The 22,355-nt window shown below is 45.2% G+C and overlaps 1 protein-coding gene across 1 annotated transcript in view; it reads left to right on the top strand.

Moving 5' to 3' along the window:
- Positions 1 to 15,888: 15,888 nt before the first annotated feature.
- LOC147701129 (sialic acid-binding Ig-like lectin 7) overlaps positions 15,889 to 22,355 on the top strand; it is a 251,785-nt gene continuing 245,318 nt past the window's right edge. The window contains exon 1 of the mRNA XM_086929896.1: positions 15,889 to 15,956. The gene's annotated coding sequence lies outside the window, so the exon portion shown is untranslated. The remainder of the gene's footprint in view (positions 15,957 to 22,355) is intronic.

Genomic DNA, 22,355 nt, shown 5'->3' on the forward strand with positions numbered 1-22,355 from the left:
ATAAGAATAAAGCATGATTGTAAATAAGTACTGGATAGTGTAGAGGTACTAATAACTATTCCAACTCCGGGTAAGTGCTGCAGTAGGGAAAGTGCTGGATAGTCTAGAAGTGTAAATTACTATTCCAACTCTGAGGAAGTTCTTCAGTGGGAAAAGTGTTGGATAGTCTAGAGGTATACATTACTATTCCTACTCCGGGTAAGTGTTGCAGTAGGGAAAGTGCTGGATAGTGTAGAGGTGTAAATTACTATTCCTACTCTGGGTAAGTGTTGCAGTACGGAAAGTGCTGGATAGTGTAGAGGTATAAATTACTATTTCAACTCCAGATAAGTGCAACAGTAGGGAAAGTGCTTGATAGTCTAGAGGTGTAAATTAATATTCCAACTCCGGGTAAGTGCTGCAGTAGGGAAAGTGCAGGATAGTCTAGAGGTGTAAATTACTATTCCAACTCCGGGTAAGTGCAGCAGTAGGGAAAGTGCTGGATAATCTAGAGGTGTAAATTACTATTCCTACTCCGGGTAAGTATTGCAGTAGGGAAAGTGCTGGATAGTGTAGAGGTGTAAATTACTATTCCAACTCCGGGTAAGTGTTGCAGTAGGGAAAGTGCTGGATAATCTAGAGGTGTAAATTACTATTCCTACTCCGGGTAAGTATTGCAGTAGGGAAAGTGCTGGATAGTCTAGAGGTGTAAATTACTATTCCAACTCCGGGTAAGTATTGCAGTAGGGAAAGTGCTGGATAGTCTAGAGGTGTAAATTACTATTCCAACTCCGGGTAAGTGCAGCAGTAGGGAAAGTGCTGGATAATCTAGAGGTGTAAATTACTATTCCTACTCCGGGTAAGTATTGCAGTAGGGAAAGTGCTGGATAGTGTAGAGGTGTAAATTACTATTCCAACTCTGGGTAAGTGTTGCAGTAGGGAAAGTGCTGGATAATCTAGAGGTGTAAATTACTATTCCTACTCCGGGTAAGTATTGCAGTAGGGAAAGTGCTGGATAGTCTAGAGGTGTAAATTACTATTCCAACTCCGGGTAAGTATTGCAGTAGGGAAAGTGCTGGATAGTGTAGATGTGTAAATTACTATTTCAACTCCAGATAAGTGCAACATTAGGGAAATGCTGGATAATCTAGACACATGTAACTTACTATTCCTACTCCTGGTAAGTGCTGCAGTAGGTAAAGTGCAGATCAAACGTCTTTTTAAAAGTATATAATTCTAAAATTGCGCATTATTTCAATGTTTATTTTATAAAAAACATGTAAACTTTAAAGTAGTAAAAAGCTATTTTCTTCACAAGTTATAAGTCACACATTTATTACCATACTTTTTTTTCTTTAAGAACACAACCCAGCAAGATCATCAAAAAGAACAACTGAAGCCAAAAACAAGATCAGAAACACATCTCAGCTAACAAAAGGTGTAATTATAAAAGTAAGTGAAATTCCCAAAACATTATACACATAAGAATAAAGCATGAGTGAAAATAAGTGCTGGATAGTGTATAGGTACTACTAACTATTCCAACTCCGGGTAAGTGCTGCAGTAGGGAAAGTGCTGGATAGTCTAGAAATGTAAATTACTATTCCAACTCCGGGTAAGTGCAGCAGTAGGGAAAGTGCTGGATAATCTAGAGGTGTAAATTACTATTGCAACTCCGGGTAAATGCAGCAGTAGAGAAAGTGCTGGATAATCTAGAGACATGTAAATTACTATTCCTACTCCAGGTAAGTGCTGCAGTAGGGAAAGTGCTGGAGAGTCTAAAGGTGTAAAATACTATTCCAACTCCGGGTAAGTGCTGCATGAGGGAAAGTGCTGGATAGTCTAAAGGTGTAAAATACTATTCCAACTCGAGCTAAGTGCTGCAGTAGGGAAAGTGCTGGATAGTCTAAAGGTGTAAAATACTATTCCAACTCGAGCTAAGTGCTGCAGTAGGGAAAGTGCTGGATAATCTAGAGACATGTAAATGAATAAAAAGACATGTAAACTTTGAATTTGTAGTAAGTGTCTTTCTTCACAAATCAAAAGTCAAAAATGTATTACCATACATTTTTTAACAGAGCAGAACCCAGCAAAACTAAGAACTTCAAAAAGAACAACTGAAGGCAAAAACAAGATCAGAAACACATTTCATCTAAGAAAAGCTCTATTTAGAAAAGTAAGTAAAATTCAAAATACATTATACACATAAGAATAGAGCATGAGTGAAATTAAGTGCTGGATAGTGTAGAGGTACAAATAATTTTACCAACTCCAGTTAAGTGCTGTAGTAGGGAAAGTGGTGAATAGTGTAGAGGTGTAAATTACTATTTTAATTGCAGGTAAGTGTTGCAGTAGAGAAAGTGGAAAATAGTCTAGAGGTCTAAATGACTATCCCTACTCCGGGTAAGTGTTGCAGTAATGAAAGTGCTGGATAGTATAGAGGTGTAAATTACTATTTTAACTCCAGGTAAATGTTCCAGTAAGGAAAGTGCTGAATAGTCTAGAGGGATAAATTACCATTCCAACTCCTGATAAGTGCTGCAGTAGGGAAAGTGCTGGATAGTGTAGAGGTGTAAATTACTATTCCAACTCCAGGTAAGTGCTGCAATAGGGAAAGTGCTGGATAGTGTAGAGGTGTAAATAACTATTCCTACTCCAGTTAAGTGCTGCTGTAGGGAAAGTGCTGGATAGTGTAGAGGTGTAAATAACTATCTCAACTCCAGGGAAATGCTGCAGTAGGAAAATTGTTGGATAGTGTAGAGGTGTAAATAACTATTCCTATTCCGGGTAAGTGCTGCAGTTGAAAAATGCAGGAACATGTACAGGTATAAAATACTATTCCAACTCCAATTTAGTACTACATTAAGAAAAGTGCTTGAAAGTTCAATACTAAAAATACCAGCAAATGTATGAATATATTAAACAGAAATATTATACAAATGGAATATGTTATACATAACAAAATTAGAAAATGCTACAAAATTTACAATTTTGATTTGATGTACAATAATTTTAATAACATATTTTTTTTCTTTTCAGGCAATGTCTACACATCCTACAGTGAACTGTGTTATGTCCAGGAAAGGAAATCGACTTCTTAACCATGCAGGTTACATTTATTGTAAGGAAAGGATACGTTTTCCATGGAATCATCGGAGATGCGTGTAATACTTTACAACCCGTTGCAGCGGCAGAGCGGTTACGGTCGATGATATTATTGTAAGAACAACCGACCATAACCACTCTGCCTCTGCAATGGAAGTTGACGTAAGACAAACAGTAAATGAGATGAAAGTTATTGCAAGCACCTCCAATGATTCCACAGGTTCAATTTTGAGAGAGGTTGCTCAGCATGTCCCTACACATGTTGCTAGTAATATGCCTACAATTCATAATTTGCGAAGAATTATACAACGTCAAAAGCAGGCAAGTCATACTCAAATTAGGACTCCACATACCTTTTCTGATATCAATATTCCACACGAACTTACTATTTCTTTTGCTAATGAACCTTTCCTTCTGCATGACAATGAAAACCCTCAGAAGCGTATCCTTATTTTCAGTACTCCCCGCAACCTTTTAAAGCTTGAAAGTAGTGAAATTTGGATGATGGATGGAACGTTTAAAAGCACGCCCCATCCATTCACCCAAATTTATACTATACACGCTAAAATTAACAATAATGTAATACCCCTAGTGTATAGTTTGCTGCCTGATAAGACTTCTGCAACTTACACAGAATTTTTAACTGTGATTAAATCTAAAACTACCCAAAGCCCTAGGAAAATAATAATGGATTTTGAATTGAGTATGATCAATGTGATCACCAAAATGTACACGGATACCCAAATTCAGGGGTGTTTTTTCCATTTTTCCCAGGCATTCTGGAGTAAATTACAGAAAACACCCTTAGTTACAGAATACTCAACGGACAGCAAACTTCAAGTCGAATTAAAAAAACTAACAGCTCTTTGTTTTGTCCCTCCCGAAAGTGTAGATGAGTACTACACTGCCATTACAGAATCTGAATATTATTTAACTAACGAAGATAAATTGGCACCAATTCTAAATTATATGGAAGACACATGGATTGGACACCTAGGCAGATCGGGTCGCAGGAGGAAGCCACGTTTCCATGTGTAGTGGTGGAACTGTTATTCGAGTTGCCTACAGGGAGAGGCTAAAACAAATAATGCCATTGAGGGATGGCATAACTCCTTCAATCATATAATTGGAAGACCCCACCCGAATTTCTATTCATTTCTTGAAACTTTGAAGAAGGAGCAAAGTTTTCAAGAAATGAGATTATCACAAACTCTCACAGGTAGTCTAAACTCACGGATTACTCAAAGAACAAAGGAAATGTCTGAACGACTATTGGGACTTATATAACAGTTTTCGTTGTGTGTGGCTCTAGATTACTTGGAGAATCTTGCTAACATTCTTTCTTTTTAAACACATATTGACATTACTTTCCTGCTTTGCTCTAAATTTACTCCCTATCTAATTTTATTTGGCTATTAATATTTTTCTCTAAATTATTTTTGCTAAATTAAATGTTGGGTCACCATCCTTTTTATTAATTTTTCTTTTTCAAAACGTATTATTTTTTTTATACAATTTTCAAAATCATCCCCTTATAACCAAAAATATTTTTTTACCCATTCAAATTAAAATTTGTGCGTTTTTCGGAAAAATTTTTTTTCAAACTAAATGTTTTACATTATAGCTAATCTTGTCCACATTACTTTGCAAATATTAAAAATGCATTTTTACAAAAGTTATACTCTTCATCTTTCCAATCTACAACGTACAAACGTTGATAAAACTATTTTTGTAAACAGTAACGTGATATTCCTATGGTAATACCGATGTAGACAAAATATTGAACCATTTTTCCGTTAAATTATTATACAACAAACTTCAATGTTTGTAACCAACACATCAGTTTTTTCCTTACATAACCAAAATAATTTTAAACACCACCTAATTTTTAAGAATTGTCTGAAAAACAATTCGACAATTCATATTTCCATTTTTTTAAAATTTATCAATGCATAAAAATCGACAGAGAAAAAAATCCATGGAATATTTTTTTTCCACCAGAAAAAGTAACACAAATTTAATCACAAAAGTTATCCTTCCGTTTTTGGTGCTAATAAAATTGTTATACAATTCGACCTTTCATCATAAATTTTTTTCCAATTTTTCCAACATTATCAAACATACCTAAATTATCCTTTTTCAATAATCAGGAAAACACCATGGGATATATCACTGTTTACTAACGAATAATGTTTTAACAACAATTACGTGAAACTAACTTACTCAAACATCATTTCACAAAACTGTTTCGATGAACGAAAATGCATTTAAATACATTGCATATCAATAAATTAACATTTTGGTTATACATACAGTGTAAATCACTTAGTCTACATTAAATACAACTAATTATTCTTAAGTAACAGTTTCCGATCTTCCCCCACCCTTCGACCCAACATAGGCATATTCTAGAAATACGGGTATCGACATGTGTTATTATTTATTTACAATTCGAGCAACCTCAACTTATCCTTTCCTTACAATAAATGTCAATCTTTTACTCTATATAATTATTATTTAAGGTTAAAGTTGTTTCCTACCTGGACGTAGATCAGCTTCCAGCTGCTTCCTGCTCCGATACTCCCCAAAATGGCTGATGACGCTCACGTAAACGTCATGACGTCAAAAAGAGCTGCAACGATAAAGAAAGGACTAATGTACATTGAAATACAATACATATTTATTAATAGTTATTTTTTATATTACTTTTTCACTTATGTATAAAAATATACAAAAAATTGCATTAAATGAATAAAATTTGGATGTTTTTTTCAACAATTATTTTTCTATGCAGAAATAAAAAATAAATTGATTTCCAAACTGATTTATAGTTTAATGTTCGTATTACTTTGCTTAATTTTTAAACTACTTTACTTAAAATTAACTTCTTACATTGCTTACCTGTTGTCTTCTATATTTTCCTTTTTTTGCCGACTCTTTCCTGTGCTTTCCTTTTCTATTATTCCGGACCGCTATACACATATCCTGAAATCATGAACATAAATGAAGGACAAATGTATCCATTGAAAACAATGTTAAACCGTGGGAACCATAATTTTTTCAAATGTTAAACAAATATACTCTAAATTAAATATTTGTTAAAAGTTCAAGAAATATAAACATAATGTTTTTAAATAAGAAATAGTTGTAAAATAGCATTTATTTTATTTAAACAATTTAATCAAAACAAATCAAAATATTACATCACTTTTATATCAAAATATCCTTTTATTTATATTTCTACAAATATATATTGTAATTGGTATTTACTTTAAATAAATATATAGACTTGAATTTATTAATACCCAAAAATACTAATAAAAATAAATTTATATATTTTTAAAATCAGATATAAATATAAAAAATTAATACAATAAATAAAATTACTATCGTAGCCTATGTTTATTTACTTTAATATATTTTTTAAAAAATAATATAAAACACATTTTTTTTATTAAATTATTTTTCAAAATAAAGACCCTTAATAAATTAAATTAATAATAATCTTGTTATATGCATTTAATGTTTTTTTTTAGATAATACTCTTATTAATAAATAAATTAATTAATATTATCATATTTAGTAAAAAATAAATAATACTATGCCTTTTATTCAGTTTTTCATATATAAACAAATAATACTATGCATTTAGTCAGTTTATCATAATAATAATCTTGTTATATGCATTTAATGTTTTTTTTAGATAATACTCTTATTAATAAATAAATTAATTAATATTATCATATTTAGTACAAAATAAATAATACTATGCCTTTTATTCAGTTTTTCATATATAAACAAATAATACTATGCATTTAGTCAGTTTATCATAATTTTATTTTATTACTTAAATCAATAATACCCAAATTAATACTCAAATTAATAAATAATTAAATAAATTAATATAATCATATTTAGTACTAGAAAATAAATACTATAACTATTATACAGTTATTCTTAATTTTATTTTAATAATTAAATCAATAATAACCAAATTATTAGTCTAATTAAATAATAAATACATTTTTATAATAATATTTAGTACTTAAAAATCAATAATACACAAATTAATACTCTGTTTAATAAAAAAATAATACTACAAAAATACATTTTTAGATTATTAATTAATAAAAAATACATTACAATAAATTAAATTAATACTATAATACCCTTTTTTAAACATAAACATTATATCTAAAAATATATCAAAAATCCGTTGTAAAAGTACCTGCGTTGTAAAAGTACTTGCGTTGTAATAGTATGAAATATAAAAGTATGCGTTGTAACAGTATTTGCGTTGTAAAAGATACGTTGTAATGGTATTGCGTTGTAAAAAATGCGTGGTAACAGTTGTACACCGCCGTGCATCTGTCTGTCCAGGGCTTGTGTGCCAGTGCATCCGTCTATATGGGGCTTGTGTGCCAGTGTATCTGTCTGTACGGGGCTTGTATCCTAGATCATCTGTCAGTGTGGGGGCTTGTGCGCCAGTGCATCTGTCTGTGTGACGCTTGTGTGCCAGTGCATCTGTCAGTGTGAGGCTTGTGTGCCAGTGCATCTGTCTCTGTGGGGTTTGTGTCCTAGTGCATCTGTCTGTGTGGGGTTGGTTTGTGTGACCAGTGCATCTGTCTGTGTGGGGTACGTTGTGTGCCAGTGCATCTGTCTGTACAGGGCTTGTGTCCTAGTGCATCTGTCTGTGTGGGGCTTGTGTGCCAGTGCATCTGTCTGTATGGGGCTTGTGTCCTAGTGCATCTGTCTGTATGGGGCTTGTGTGCCAGTGCACACAAGCCCCACACAGACAGATGCACAGGCACACAAGCCCCACACTGACAGATGCACTAGGACACAAGCCCAACACTGACAGATGCACTAGGACACAAGCCCCGTACAGACAGATGCACTGGCACACAAGCCCCACACTGACCCAATCAATCAATCAATCATAATACTTGTATAGCGCACTACTCACCCGTAAGGGTCTCAAGGCGCTTGGGGGAGGGGGTCTGCTACTGCTCGAACAGCCAGGTCCTGAGTTGTCTCCTGAAGGCGAGATGGTCCTGGGTCAGCCGAAGGTGGATGGGGAGGGAGTTCCATGTCTTGGCCGCCAGGTAGGAGAAGGATCTGCCTCCGGCGGTTGCTCTTCGGATGCGTGGTACGGCGGCGAGGGCGAAGCTAGTGGACCGTAGCTGGCGGGTGGGCGTGTAGAAGGTCAGGCGGTCGTTGAGGTACTTGGGGCCCAGGTCGTGGAGAGACTTGTGTGCGTGGGTGAGGAGCCTGAACGTGATCCTCTTGTTGACGGGGAGCCAGTGCAGGTCCCTCAGGTGGCCGGAGATGTGGCTGCGTCAGGGGATGTCCAGGATGAGTCGCGCGGAGGCGTTCTGGATGCGTTGGAGTCTTTTCTGTAGCTTGGCTGTGGTTCCGGTGTAGAGGGTGTTTCCGTAGTCCAGCCGGCTGGTGACGAGGGCCTGGGTGACCGTCTTCCTGGTTTCGGTTGGGATCCATCGGAAGATCTTGCGAAGCATTCGTAGGGTGTGAAAGCATGATGAGGAGACGGCGTTGACTTGTCTGGTCATCGAGAGGGAGGAGTCCAGGATGAAGCCCAGGTTGCGTGCGTGGTCTGTTGGCTTGGGAGCGGTGCCCAGGGCTGGGAGCCACCAGGAGTCGTCCCGGGCGGAGGGCGCTGGTCCCAGGATGAGGACTTCCGTCTTGTCTGAGTTCAGTTTCAGTCGGCCGTCCTTCATCTACTCGGCGACGTCTTTCATCCCTTCGTGTAGGCTGGTTCTGGCGGTGTCGGGGTCTCTGGTGAGGGAGAGGATCAGCAGGGTGTCGTCGGCGTAGGAAATGATGTTGAGGTTGTGTTGGCGTGCGATGGCGGCAAGAGGTCTCATGTAGACGTTGAAGAGGTTGGGGCTGAGTGATGAACCTTGCGGAACGCTACAGATGACTTATGGCCTCGGATCGAAACGGGGGGAGGCGGACTCTCTGTGTTCTTCCGGCGAGGAACGAGACGATCCACTCCAGTGCCTTCTCTTGGATGCCGATGTTGCTGAGGCGCTGGATTAAGGTGCGGTGGCAGACCGTGTCGAACGCTGTGGAGAGGTCCAGGAGGATGAGTGCCGCTGTTTCTCCGTTGTCGAGCAGGGCTCGGATGTCGTCGGTGGCTGCGATGAGGGCGGTCTCGGTGCTGTGGTTGGCTCTGAAACCGGACTGCGAGGGGTCGAGGCATCCGTTCGTCTCGAGGAAGGCGGCAAGCTGTAGGTTGACGATCTTCTCGATGACTTTGGCAGGAAAAGGAAGGAGCGAGATGGGGCGGAAGTTTTGAGGTCGGTGGGGTCCGCTATGGGTTTCTTCAGTAGGGCACTGAGCTCGGTGTGCTTCCAGCTCTCCGGGAAGGTGGCGGTGTCGAAGGAGGTGTTGATGATGTCTCGGAGTTGGGGTGCGATGGTGGAGTCGGCCTTGTTGTAGACCTGGTGGGGGCAGGGCTCAGTCGGAGATCCGGAGTGGATGGTGTTCATCGTGTGGGCTGTGTCTTCGGTGGTCACCGTGGTCCAGGTGCGGAGGGTGGCGGTGGGGGGGCGATGGTTCGGCGGTTGGGTGCGTGGATGGTGCGCCAAAACTGTTGTGGATATCGGCAATCTTGCGGTGGTAGAACTTGGCGAGGGAGTCGCAGAGATCTTGTGAGGGAGTGATGTCGTTGTTGCCAGTGCTGGGGTTGGAGAACTCCTTGACGATGGTGAAGAGTTCCTTGCTATCATGGGCGTTGTTGTCCAGTCGTTCCTTCAGTGATTTCTTCTTGGTGGTGTGGATGAGCTGGTGGTGCTTGCGGGTGGTGTGTTTGAGGGCGGTCATGTTGTCGGTGGTCTGGTCGAGGAGCCAAGCTTTCTCAAGGGTGCGGCAGGTCTTCTTGGAGTCCTTGGGTTCGTCGGTGAACCAGGAGGCCTTCTTGCTTCTGGGTCTGCTGGGAGGGTTCTTCAGTGGTGCGAGGTCATCGGCGGTTAGCCACTGGGTGAAGTTGAGGGCTGCTTTGCTGGGGTCCGTTGTGCTGGCAGGTGGGTTCTGGCTGAGGGAGGTGGTGAGCTGGTCGGCGGTGATCTTGCTACAGCTTCTGTGAGGAACCTGTTGTGGGTGGTGGTGGGTAGTGGTTCTTCTGAAGCTGAAGTGGACGCAGCTGTGGTCGGTCCAGTGGAGTCCGGTGGAGAGGTTGAAGGTGATGTGTTTGCTGGATGAGAAGACGGGATCAAGCGTGTGGCAGGCGTAGTGGGTGGGGGTGCTGACCAGTTGCTTGAGTCCGAGGTTGGCGAGGTTGTCCAGCAGGGCGGCGGTGTTGCGGTCCTTGTTGTTCTCCAGGTGGAAGTTGAGGTCCCCTAGGAGGATGAAGTCGGCGGAGGGGAGGGCGTGTGGGCTGATGAAGTCCGTGATGTCTTCGCTGAATTGTGTGCGTGGTCCCGGGGGTCTGTAGATGAGGGTGCCTCTGAGGGTCGTCTTTGGGTCGGTGTGTATCTGGAAGTGGAGGTGCTCACCGGCGGCGAAGGTGTCGTTGGAGTCGGTCGTGATGCGGATGGTGTTCTTGTGGATGATGGCGATACCTCCTCCGGTCTGGTTGACGCGGTCCCTCCTGATGATCTTGTATCCGTCTGGGATGGCGATGGCGATGTCGGGGGCTGAGGAGGCATTCATCCAGGTTTTCGTGAGGAAGGCGACGTCTGGTGATGTTGTGTCGAGCAGGTTCCAGAGTTCCACGGCATGTCTGTGGACGGAGCGGGTGTTGAGAAGGATGCACTTGAGGTTGTTGCTGGTGCTTGGCTTGGAGGATGTGGTGCAGGTTCGGAGGCAGGTGAACTTGCAGGTTCTGCAGATGAAGGGTCCGTGAGTGCGTTTCGGGGTGGCACGGCAACAGGCGGGGCTCCGGCTGGTATTGAGTGTGTTGAGGGCGGCGGTGTCGTAGGTCTGTTGTGTAGTCTTGCATCGGCGGTGGGGGCCAGGGGTCTTGGCGCAGGGCGCGGTCAAGGCGCGGATGGGCGCAGACGGGCTTGCCTTTGGCGCGCCTTCGGCGCACAATCGGCGCACAATCGGCATGCCCACTGCGCGTGACCGCTGCACGTAGGCGAGGGCGTCATAAGAAGGAGCCGGGAGGGAGGAGCAGCGGGGTGGCGGGAGCGGGGCAGCGAATGGGCAGGAGGGGGGCAGGGCCGCAGGGAGGTAGCGGCGGGAAAGGAGGGCAGGGGGCGGCTCAGCGGTGGCTGGGTCGTCCAGTCCTGTGGGAGAGAAAGGAGAAAAAAAACGATAAAGACAGGCAGCAAGAAAGGGGAAACGGGGGCACAGCAGAGTCACAAACAGCACAATAGAAGAATGGGGCAGTGATACGAGGGCACAACGCAATAAACAGTACGAGGGCACAACAGAAAAACAAACGATTCAGCACTACGAGGGCACAATACAATAAGAGCGAGGCAGCAGAAATCAGGGCACAGCCGGCAGCAAGGCCAGAGAGGCAGTAGCAGGGGTGTGTGGGGGTGACCTCGCCTGGTAACAGGCTCAGCGGTCGCCCCCAGATGCACTAGGACACAAGCCCCACAGAGACCGATGCACTGGCACACAAGCCCCACACAGACAGATGCACAGGCACACAAGCCCCACACAGACAGATGCACTGGCACACAAGCCCCACACAGGCAAATGCACAGGCACACAAGCCCCACACTGACAGATGCACTAGGACACAAGCCCCGTACAGACAGATGCACTGGCACACAAGCCCCACACAGACAGATGCACTGGCACACAAGCCCCACACAGACAGATGCACAGGCACACAAGCCCCACACAGACAGATACACTGGCACACAAGCCCCACACAGACAGATGAACTGGCGCACAAGCCCCACACAGACAGATTCACTGGCACACAAGCCCCACACAAAAAGATGCACTGGCACACAAACTACCCCAAACAGACAGATGCACTGGCACACAAGCCCCACACAGACAAATGCACTGGCACACAAGCCAAACACTGACAGATGCACTAGGGCACAAGCCCCGTACAGACAGGTGCACTGGCACTAAAGCCGCACATGGACCAGTGCACTGGCACACAATCCCCACACAAACAGATGCACTGGCACACCACCCCCATACAGATGCACTGGCACACCACCCCCATACAGACAGATGCACTGGCACACAACCTACCCCACACAGACAGATGCACTGGCACACATCTTACCCCACACGGACAGATGCACAGGCACACAAGCCCCACACAGACAAATGCACAAGGACACAAGCCCCGTACAGACAGATGAACTGGCACACAAGCCCCACACAGGCAAATGCACAGGCACACAAGCCCCACACTGACAGATGCACTAGGACACAAGCCCCGTACAGACAGATGCACTGGCACACAAGCCCCACACAGACAGATGCACTGGCACACAAGCCCCACACAGACAGATGCACAGGCACACAAGCCCCACACAGACAGATACACTGGCACACAAGCCCCACACAGACAGATGAACTGGCGCACAAGCCCCACACAGACAGATTCACTGGCACACAAGCCCCACACAAAAAGATGCACTGGCACACAAACTACCCCAAACAGACAGATGCACTGGCACACAAGCCCCACACAGACAAATGCACTGGCACACAAGCCAAACACTGACAGATGCACTAGGGCACAAGCCCCGTACAGACAGGTGCACTGGCACTAAAGCCGCACATGGACCAGTGCACTGGCACACAATCCCCACACAAACAGATGCACTGGCACACCACCCCCATACAGATGCACTGGCACACCACCCCCATACAGACAGATGCACTGGCACACAACCTACCCCACACAGACAGATGCACTGGCACACATCTTACCCCACACGGACAGATGCACAGGCACTCAAGCCCCACACAGACAAATGCAGAAGGACACAAGCCCCGTACAGACAGATGAACTGGCACACAAGCCCCACACAGACAGATGCACTAGGACACAAACCCTGTACAGACAAATGCACTGGCACACAAGCCCCACACTGACAGATGCACTGGCACACAAGCGTCACACAGACAGATGCACTAGGACACAAGCCCCGTACAGACAGATGCACACAAGCCCCACACAGACAGATGCACTGGCACACAACCTACCCCACACAGACAGATGCACTGGCACACATATTACCCCACACGGACAGATGCACTGGCACACAAGCCCCATACAGACAGATGCACTAGGACACAAGCCCCATACAGACAGATGCACTGGCACACAAGCCCCACACTGACAGATGCACTAGGACACAAGCCCCGTACAGACAGATGCACTGGCACACAAGCCCCACACTGACAGATGCACTAGGACACAAGCCCCACAGAGACAGATGCACTGGCACACAAGCCCCACACAGACAGATGCACAGGCACACAAGCCCCACACTGACAGATGCACTAGGACACAAGCCCAACACTGACAGATGCACTAGGACACAAGCCCCGTACAGACAGATGCACTGGCACACAAGCCCCACACTGACCCAATCAATTGTGGCATTGTGTGCCAGTGCATCTGTCTCTGTGGGGCTTGTGTCCTAGTGCATCTGTCAGTGTGGGGCTTGTGTGCCAGTGCATCTGTCTGTACGGGGCTTGTGTCCTAGTGCATCTGTCAGTGTGGGGCTTGTGTGCCAGTGCATCTGTCTGCGTGGGGCTTGTGTGCCAGTGCATCTGTCTGTACGGGGCTTGTGCCCTAGTGCATCTGTCTGTGTGGGGCTTGTGTGCCGGTGCATCTGTCTGTGTGGGGCTTGTGTGCCGGTGCATCTGTCTGTACGGGGCTTGTGTCCTAGTGCATCTGTCTGTACGGTGTTTGTTTCCTAGTGCATCTGTCTGTGTGGGGCTTGTGTGCCGGTGCATCTGTCTGTGTGGGGCTTGTGCGCCGGTGCATCTGTCTGTGTGGGACTTGCGTGCCAGTGCATCTGTCTGTGTGGGGCTTGTGTGCCAGTGCATCTGTTCGTGTGGGGTAGGTTGTGTGCCAGTGCATCTGTCTGTGTGGGGTACGTTGTGTGCCAGTGCATCTGTCTGTACGGGGCTTGTGCCCTAGTGCATCTGTCTGTGTGGGGCTTGTGTGCCGGTGCATCTGTCTGTGTGGGGCTTGTGTGCCAGTGCATCTGTCTGTACGGGGCTTGTGTGCCGGTGCATCTGTCTGTGTGGGGCTTGTGTGCCGGTGCATCTGTCTGTGTGGGGCTTGTGTCCTAGTGCATCTGTCTGTACGGGGCTTGTGTCCCAGTGCATCTGTCTGTGCGGGGCTTGTGTGCCAGTGCATCTGTCTGTGTGGGGCTTGTGTCCTAGTGCATCTGTCTGTACGGGGCTTGTGTGCCAGTGCATCTGTTCGTGTGGGGTAGGTTGTGTGCCAGTGCATCTGTCTGTGTGGGGTACGTTGTGTGCCAGTGCATCTGTCTGTACGGGGCTTTTGCCCTAGTGCATCTGTCTGTGTGGGGCTTGTGTGCCGGTGCATCTGTCTGTGTGGGGCTTGTGTGCCAGTGCATCTGTCTGTACGGGGCTTGTGTGCCGGTGCATCTGTCTGTACGGGGCTTGTGTCCTAGTGCATCTGTCTGTACGGGGCTTGTGTCCCAGTGCATCTGTCTGTGCGGGGCTTGTGTGCCGGTGCATCTGTCAGTGTTGGGCTTGTGTGCCGGTGCATCTGTCTGTGTGGGGCTTGTGTCCTAGTGCATCTGTCTGTACGGGGCTTGTGTCCCAGTGCATCTGTCTGTGCGGGGCTTGTGTGCCAGTGCATCTGTCTGTGTGGGGCTTGTGTCCTAGTGCATCTGTCTGTGCGGGCTTGTGGGCCAGTGCATCTGTCTGTGCGGGGCTTGTGTGCCAGTGCATCTGTCTGTGCGGGGCTTGTGTGCCGGTGCATCTGTCTGTGTGGGGCTTGTGTGCCGGTGCATCTGTCTGTGCGGGCTTGTGGGCTAGTGCATCTGTCTGTGCGGGGCTTGTGTGCCAGTGCATCTGTCTGTGCGGGGCTTGTGTGCCAGTGCATCTGTCAGTGTTGGGCTTGTGTGCCGGTGCATCTGTCTGTGTGGGGCTTGTGTCCTAGTGCATCTGTCTGTACGGGGCTTGTGTCCCAGTGCATCTGTCTGTGCGGGGCTTGTGTGCCAGTGCATCTGTCTGTGTGGGGCTTGTGTCCTAGTGCATCTGTCTGTGCGGGCTTGTGGGCCAGTGCATCTGTCTGTGCGGGGCTTGTGTGCCGGTGCATCTGTCTGTGTGGGGCTTGTCTGCCGGTGCATCCGTCTGTGTGGGGCTTGTGTGCCGGTGCATCCGTCTGTGCGGGGCTTGTGGGCCAGTGCATCTGTCTGTGCGGGGTTTGTGTGCCTGTGCATCTGTCTGTGTGGGGCTTCTGGGCCAGTGCTGTGTGGGGCTTGTGGGCCAGTGCTGTGTGGGGTAGGTGGTGTGTAATACAGCCTTGAGTGATATCCGCACTTCTTTTCAGCCGCTAGTGAATCTTAGTCAAAACACCCCAAAGTAAGGTTCACAGCTGCCCATAAACACAGCCCACTGCCAAACCAGCCCAACAACCCCTAGGTGCCACCAATCAGGACTGAAAATTACGTTTACAATTCGGCCGGCCTGCCTCTGGAGGACATTTTCTGTCCTGACCCATGAAGGACAAGAACACTAGTTATGTTTCTGAACAGTTATTTGCTAAAATTTGAGGAATTAAGTACTGACGGAAAGTCTGCATGTGATGCAATCACTGTGGCAACGTCTTCAACTTCGAGTTTCTGACTTGATTTCCTGGACGAGGGAGAGGCAAGAGGTCAAACTGTGAGAAGATAGGAGGTTTGAGCCTGCCCTAGTGTACGTACTTATCGGTGAGTATTCTATTGTTGATATTTCCATGACTTTCACTGTGAACTGCGCCCTGTGTATTTTTATCACCAGTGCCCCTCGCCTGAGTGATCAAACATTGTACCTTCAGTGAACTGAGTTGAATGAACTGTTCACAAAGAGTGACATGTGTCCCTGTTCGTTGTAGTGAACTCAGCCTCAGTGCATTTTCATGATCTGTTGCCCTGTTGTGTGCAGTGAGTTTTTTTTCTCAATGTTATATAGCGCGAACTCGACCCAGAGGTATTGGAGCGCTTTACATGAGCACCAGTTACATTACACAAGGACACATTCGTTTTGGGTTCATAGAGGGAGATTAAGTGATTTGCCCAAAATCACAAGATGTTGAGCCGACGCCGAGACAACAACCTTGTTCCCCAGCTCTAAAGTCGGCAGCTGTGGCAGCTATGCTGTGGCGCCAGGTGCACAAACTTTTGGCTTTGTCCCCTGTTCTCTCAATACCAGCCTTCAATGCTGTTTCTCATCTCTCCTTCTCTTCAATTTCCTTTACAGCACTACTGACCCCTATCTATGGAGTCAGAGCACTTTACATGACACACATATTATACAGCGACAATACACATGACAGTGCAAATGTGTCAATGCATAGGGAATGCTAGATAAGACATTGAGGACTAGGTGTGGGCATCCATACTGGTAGGCATTATATGTATCTACCAAGGTATGGTGATTCTGCTCTCTGCTATATCCCTGGCGCACTTTAGCTCGTATTGTACGATAGTGTAAGCGTGTGTGTGTGACATCAAGCATAGGTCTTGAACTGGAATGGTACCCTTCCAGAGCAAAATAGTATGCTTTGACAAAGTATAACACTTTCCCCATATTGTAGGTATGCTATACAGGGTTAGCACACATTTAAATGTGAAAACGTTTGGAGAAAATAATTTTCTGTTTTTAATGTTACGCCGGCCTCGATAAGGGGTTGACGCAAATCCCTTTTTACCAATGTTAGAAAAAGAGATTAGAAGCATAATCCATGTATTCACAATAATGAAACATGAAAAAAAAGTGTTTAAAATGTATTTGTTTCTATTTAATGAGAAGAGTGCACATTGCGCTGCAAAAATGCACCTCCATCACCCCCAGTCCGCTCCCTTCAATTAAACACTACCCTGGATGACCCCCGACACTACCCTAAATCCTAAAACACTACCCAGCACTACACCCACACCACAGCACTACCCTAAACCCTAAAACACTACCCTGCACTACACACACCACAGCACTACACTAAACCCTAAATTACTACCTCCAGCTCGACCCTCCCCTGACCCCAGTCCGCTCCCTACACTTAAACACTACCCTGCACAACCCCGACACTACCCTAAACCCTAAAACACTACCCTGCACCCAGCAACCGAGCGCTTTATAAATGCATCAGTCAGTCAGTACAGAGACACCACAGCGCTACCCTAAACCCTAAAACACTACCTACAGCATGACCCTGCCCGACCCCCAGTCCGCTCCCTCACTTAAACACTATCCTGCACGACCCGACACTACCCTAAACCCAACAACACTACCCTGCACTACACACACACCACGGTACTACCCTAAATCCTTAAACACTACCTCCAGCACGAGCCTCCCCCGACTCCCAGTCAGATCCCTACACTTAAACCCTACCCTGCACAACCCCCCGACACTACCCTAAAACACTACCCTGCACTACACCACAGCACTACCCTAAACCCTAAAAAACTCCAGCATGACCCTCCCCCGACCCCCAGTCCGCTCCCTAAACTTAAACACTACCCTGCACAACCCGACATTACCCTAAACCCTAAAACACTAACCTGCACTACACACACACCACAGCACTACCCTAAAACACTACTTCCAGCACGCCCCTCCCCTGCCCCCAGTCAGAACCCTACACTGGAACTTTACCCCCAGCACGACCCTCCCCCTACCCTGAAACGCCCATACCTCTCTCTCTCCTCGTGGTTCATCTCTCCTGGTTCCAGCGACGTCTGAGGGGCGGTACACATCATTGTGAGGAAACGGAAGAGCCTCAGTTTCCTCACAACGATGTGGATAGCCATTACATCGAATGCGTTGTAAAAGTACATGCAATGTAATGGTAAGCATAGTAATGGTACGCATTGTTAAATCGCATGCGTTGTAACGCTTGTGATGTAATGGTATTCGGTGTTAAAGCCACGTTGTAATGGCTGTTTACCCTTTTTCACATTCAGTCCTGCTCTCTCTCACTCATGCTTATTTACCTTTCCTCTTGCCCTCACTCGTGCTCACGGCCAATCATCCTAATTTATTCTCACTCACTCTAACATACTCATTCTTTCGCAGATTGTTATTCTCTGTCATACTCACTCCTTCACACTTACCCATACTCTCCCGCTTGCATTAATTCCTTCTCTCACTGGGACTTATACTCACTGCTGCTCAGTCTCACTAATTCTCCCTCACTATCTGTCACTCACTTAGATGGATTCACATGTTGAAGTATAGACACACACTCTCTCACACTCTCACCCACACACAAAATAAATGGAAAACATTTCATTTTACCTTTTTCTTACCTCAGCTGCAAGCAAAGGTTCTATTCCTGAACATGGTGTACCATTTGTATAATATAAATAGGGAAAATAGGTTAATATTCAATATTAGTGTAAAATACAATGGGCGGAAAGGCAAGCCACCCTCATGGTTTTCGACACTGATTTTTCCATCTTTGACTCCCGGGATTGCAAAGGCAGTGCTAAGCCAGAAGAGCAAAATGTAAATAAATGTAAATGTGTTTGTATTTATATAGCGCCTTCTACCCAGAGGTCTCGTAGCGCTGTATTTATACCGCTGTGGAACCCTTCCTGGCTTTCCTGTGAGATGTCCACTCCTGGGCACCCCCAAGGTGAAGCCAGGCATTCAAGTGCTGCTGGGGCCGTTGTGGAGATTAAGCAAGTTATTGCCCAGAGTCACAGAGTGGAACCCATGATTAGACTAGGCACCGAGGCGAGAATTATCAGGTCCGGGGAGATTGAGTCCAAGAGCCACCGAGGCGGCAATTGAACCCTAGTCCCGGGCCAGACCTCTGCATCAGGGTCTGCCGCTCTAACCATTGAGCCACGCTTCTCCACGAGCAGGGCAGGCCAGGGATCATAGTTGTGACCCCTGACAACCCCTAAATGGTGTCCGTGATCACAATACATATATCTCAAGCAAACCATCCTTGGTTTAAAATTCAAATTGTATATTTTGCCACCCTTTCTCTTTACTTTCTTTACAGCAGGTGTGTTGTTAATCTATTACTGGACATGTGTGCTGCTCATCTTATAATAGACACACACAGATCCTGCCATCACAAAGGCCAGAGGCGAAGATGCAGGATGATAATAAAATGCCAAAAGGTGCCTACTAAAAGCAGCAAAAACAAAAAGAAAACATATAATTTACTTAACACGTTCCATGCTGATGACGGAACCGCTCCGTCATCAGCTGCGGTTGGGCTGTGCTGATGACGGAGCGGTTCCGTCATGGCCCGGCCGCGGCGCTGATTTCGCGCCTGCGCGGCGCGTTTTAATGAGCGGGGCGGGCCATGACGGAACCGCTCCGTCACGAGCACAGCTCAACCGCGGCTGGTGACGGAGCGGTTCTGTCACCAGCATGCGGCCGCCCCGCCCTGTTAGCGCTGCGGCGGAATAGCCGCCGCAGCGAAAGGGTTAAGTAAATACATTTACATACTAATTTGCCTTGAAAGGGTATCCTAAAAATAAAAGAATGAAAGCTATGACTTCTACCTGTCACCCACACTGCTACATGCAGGGAAGCCTCTGCTACTACCTTGCCCTTCTGCCAATACATTAGATGCTTCAGTGTAGAACATTAATTTACAAACTGCTGTGTGGCAAATGGAGAGGGAGAGGGAGCACACTTTGAGCCGGTAATTATAGTAAGGGAATCATAATCTTTCAGTAAATTGACAGCTATCATTTCAGAGAGCATTCTGTATGACTTTATCTCTGAAAGTGTACTGACAATGAGAAATAGCGTATTGTGACATACAGATCGGTTTCAAGGTTGTTTGATGCCGCAGGCAAAATAATATGTTTCTGCTGAAGCACTTCCCGTCCACTAAGAAAGCAGCATGTTTTTTTCAGCTATTTTCGTATAATTTGGTGTTGTTTAATGGGTCCTTTAAAGTTTTAGAATGACTGTATTGATTATAAGTATATGAAATATAAGATATTAAGAATTCTGTAATGACCAACATAATTTAATTTAACATAGAAGATTGTATAAAATACATCATATATCTAGTAGTACAAGTAGACCCATGAATGATTCAAAACAGTAACGAAAGGAATACATACAAAAATCCATGTATGCTCAAAGAGGGATTTTGAAAGAGAAAGTAAAAAAAAACAAAAGGAGAGGAAAAAGAAGGAGTTAAAGGACTGACTAATGCGGAATTAAGACATTTTAAGAAGTAAATGAGAAGTGAAGCATATGCAATAATAAACGGCACATTCTATAAAAGCAACAATCATTGAGAATCATCACATCATGTTATAAAGTACATATATATCTATATGTATATATCAAAACAAAACCCTTTCAGGCATAGATTGATGAGAATTCTGGGTAGTTCTTCATTTTAGGTGGAAAGCAGCTCTAATGTAGAGCACTCAGAACACCAGCGACACTCTAAATGATTTTATCCAGGACTTTGGTAGACAGTGGAATATGAGAGATTGGATGATGATTAGCTATAGCTGTGGATCCATCGCCGAAGGTTTTTTTAAATAAAAAAACCTGGGGTGACTACTAGTTTGGATATAACCAGGAGGGGGGAGAGAGAGAGCAAGTGGATTCAGTCTCCCTTGGCAATATGATTAAACAAAGTGGAATCCACTCAGAAAGTGGTAGTGGTCCCTAAAGTGATGGGGAGCACACAGTGTTGTTTAAATGCCCCTCACACACCAACAGGCCCCTTGGTGTCATGCTTCATCATCGGGGCCTTCGCATCCCTCTACGGGATGCGGCGTGCTACGACTAACGACTGCGTAGGAGCACTTAGTAGTGAACTATGTGAGGGAGTGTGTTTGAGGGAGAGAGTGTGAGTGAGGTGAGGTGAAAAAAGTGAGTTAAAAAATACCTGGCGCGTAGGAAAAAAATATTTATTATATCCTCGGCTGGTATTATTAAAAATGTGCAGAGTGAGGTTGAAAATATACGTACTAGGGTATCTTAACCGCTTCAAAGTGTCAACATGTTTCGGAGCGCAAGGACTCCTTCTTCAGGACAAGGATATGCACGTTATCCTCACCTTACTCACATGAAATGTTAAAGTGTTATATACAAAAAATAAATGTGTAATGTACCTAACAGTGTTTATGTATAGGTAAGTTCAGTTGCGCCCAATTGGCATTGAAGAGAACTTATTGTTCAAAGTCTGCCTTCCCCTCAACGCTGCTCCACTTCACCGGAGCAGCGTTGAGGGGAAGGCAGGCGATTAGACCATGCAGTAACCGTTGCTTTACTGAGCAGTAAGGAAGGATCCCCCCAATACCACGCATAGGCTCATGAGGTTATCAGACTTTGAACAATAAGTTCTCTTCAACGCCAATTGGGCGCAACTGAACTTACCTATAAATAAACACTGTTAGGTACATTACACATTTATTTTTTGTATATAACACTTTAACATTTCATGTGAGTAAGGTGAGGATAACGTGCATATCCTTGTCCTGAAGAAGGAGTCCTTGCGCTCCGAAACATGTTGACACTTTGAAGCGGTTGAGATACCCTAGTACGTATATTTTCAACCTCACTCTGCACATTTTAATAATACCAGCCGAGGACATAATAAATATTTTTTTCCTACGCGCCAGATATTTTTTAACTCACTCTTTTCACCTCACCTCACTCACACTCTCTCCCTCAAACACACTCCCTCACATAGTTCACTACTAAGTGCTCCTACGCAGTCGTTAGTCGTAGCACGCCGCATCCCGTAGAGGGATGCGAAGGCCCCGATGATGAAGCATGACACCAAGGGGCCTGTTGGTGTGTGAGGGGCATTTAAACAACACTGTGTGCTCCCCATCACTTTAGGGACCACTACCACTTTCTGAGTGACTACTAGTTTAACAGGAATTGCCCTTGCAGTATGGTAGTTAGTGTGTCCTGGGCCTTAGTGCAAGGAAGGAAGTGGGTCCCCTGGCTGCTCTTACAATGATGAAATACAACAATAGTCAGTGTCTGTAGACCCGCAGGCCTCTGGACCCCGGTGCCACTGTACTTGCTGCACTAATGGAAGCTACACCTCAGTACAAGAGCTCAGTTAGATGTGAGGAGAGTAGGTTCATTGCCTGGTTAAGAAATCTGGGCAGGCAGGGGTC

Source organism: Lissotriton vulgaris, chromosome 7 (genome assembly GCF_964263255.1).
Source record: "Lissotriton vulgaris chromosome 7, aLisVul1.2, whole genome shotgun sequence".
Taxonomy (NCBI): Eukaryota; Metazoa; Chordata; class Amphibia; order Caudata; family Salamandridae; genus Lissotriton; species Lissotriton vulgaris.